This window comes from Arachis stenosperma, chromosome 9 (assembly GCF_014773155.1).
Source record: "Arachis stenosperma cultivar V10309 chromosome 9, arast.V10309.gnm1.PFL2, whole genome shotgun sequence".
Classification (NCBI taxonomy): Eukaryota; Viridiplantae; Streptophyta; class Magnoliopsida; order Fabales; family Fabaceae; genus Arachis; species Arachis stenosperma.
In genome coordinates this window covers 141,662,946-141,664,331 of record NC_080385.1, presented here as the reverse complement: position 1 = coordinate 141,664,331, position 1,386 = coordinate 141,662,946, and the positions used below count along the sequence as shown (strand labels likewise).

General features: G+C 42.3%; 1 non-coding gene across 1 annotated transcript; it reads right to left on the bottom strand.

The window, feature by feature from the left end:
* Positions 1-307: 307 nt before the first annotated feature.
* LOC130953577 (small nucleolar RNA R71) lies at positions 308-415 on the bottom strand. The gene has a single exon (XR_009075746.1). It is a non-coding gene; the product is annotated as a small nucleolar RNA R71 (small nucleolar RNA).
* Positions 416-1,386: the final 971 nt, after the last annotated feature.

Genomic DNA, 1,386 nt, shown 5'->3' with positions numbered 1-1,386 from the left:
CCCTGCCATTGGAGCAAACAACTTTGAGCTTAAGCCTCAATTAGTTTCTCTAATGCAACAGAATTGCAAGTTTCATGGACTTCCAATGGAAGATCCTCATCAGTTTTTAGCTGAGTTCTTGCAAATCTGTGACACAGTCAAGACTAATGGGGTTAACCCTGAGGTCTATAGACTGATGCTATTCCCTTTTGCTGTGAGAGACAGAGCTAGAATATGGTTGGACTCTCAACCTAAAGAAAGCCTGGACTCTTGGGAAAAGCTAGTCAATGCCTTCTTGGCAAAGTTCTTTCCTCCACAAAGATGGAGTAAGCTTAGAGTGGAAGTCCAAACCTTTAGACAAAAGGATGGAGAATCCCTCTATGAAGCTTGGGAAAGATACAAACAATTAATCAGGAGATGTCCTTCAGACATGCTTTCTGAATGGAGCATCATAGGAATTTTCTATGATGGTCTCTCTGAACTATCCAAGATGTCTTTGGATAGCTCTGCAGGAGGATCTCTTCATTTGAAGAAGACGCCTGCAGAAGCTCAAGAACTGATTGAAATGGTTGCAAATAACCAATTCATGTACACTTCTGAAAGGAATCCTGTGAACAATGGGACTGGTCAGAAGAAAGGAGTTCTTGAGATTGATGCTCTGAATGCCATATTGGCTCAGAACAAAATATTGACTCAACAAGTCAATTTGATTTCTCAAAGTCTGTCTGGAATGCAAAATGCACCAAACAGTACTAAGGATGCTTCATCTGAGGAAGAAGCCTATGATCCTGAGAACCCTTCCATGGAAGAGGTGAATTACCTAGGAGAACCCTATGGTAATACCTATAATTCTTCATGGAGAAATCACCCAAACCTCTCATGGAAGAATCAAGAGAGACCTCAACAAGGTTTCAATAATAATGGTGGAAAACAGGCTTAGCAATAGCAAGCCTTTTCCATCATCTTCTCAGCAACAGACAGAGAGTTCTAAGCAGAATAATTCTGACTTAGCAACCATGGTCTCTGATCTAATAAAGACCACTCAAAGTTTCATGAATGAAACAAGATCCTCCATTAGAAACTTGGAAGGACAAGTGGGTCAGCTGAGCAAGAAAATTACTGAACTTCCTCCAAGCACTCTCCCAAGTAACACTGAAGAAAATCCAAAAGGAGAGTGCAAAGCCATCAATATGGCCGAATTCTGGGAGGAAGAAGAGGCAGTGAACGCCACTAAGGAAGACCTCAATGGGCGTGCACTGGCCTCCAGTGAGTTCCCCAATGAGGAACCTTGGGAATCTGAGGCTCAAACTGAGACCATAGAGATTCCCTTGGACTTACTACTGCCTTTCATGAGCTCTGATGAGTATTCTTCCTCTGAAGAGGATGAGTATGTCACTGAAGAGCAAG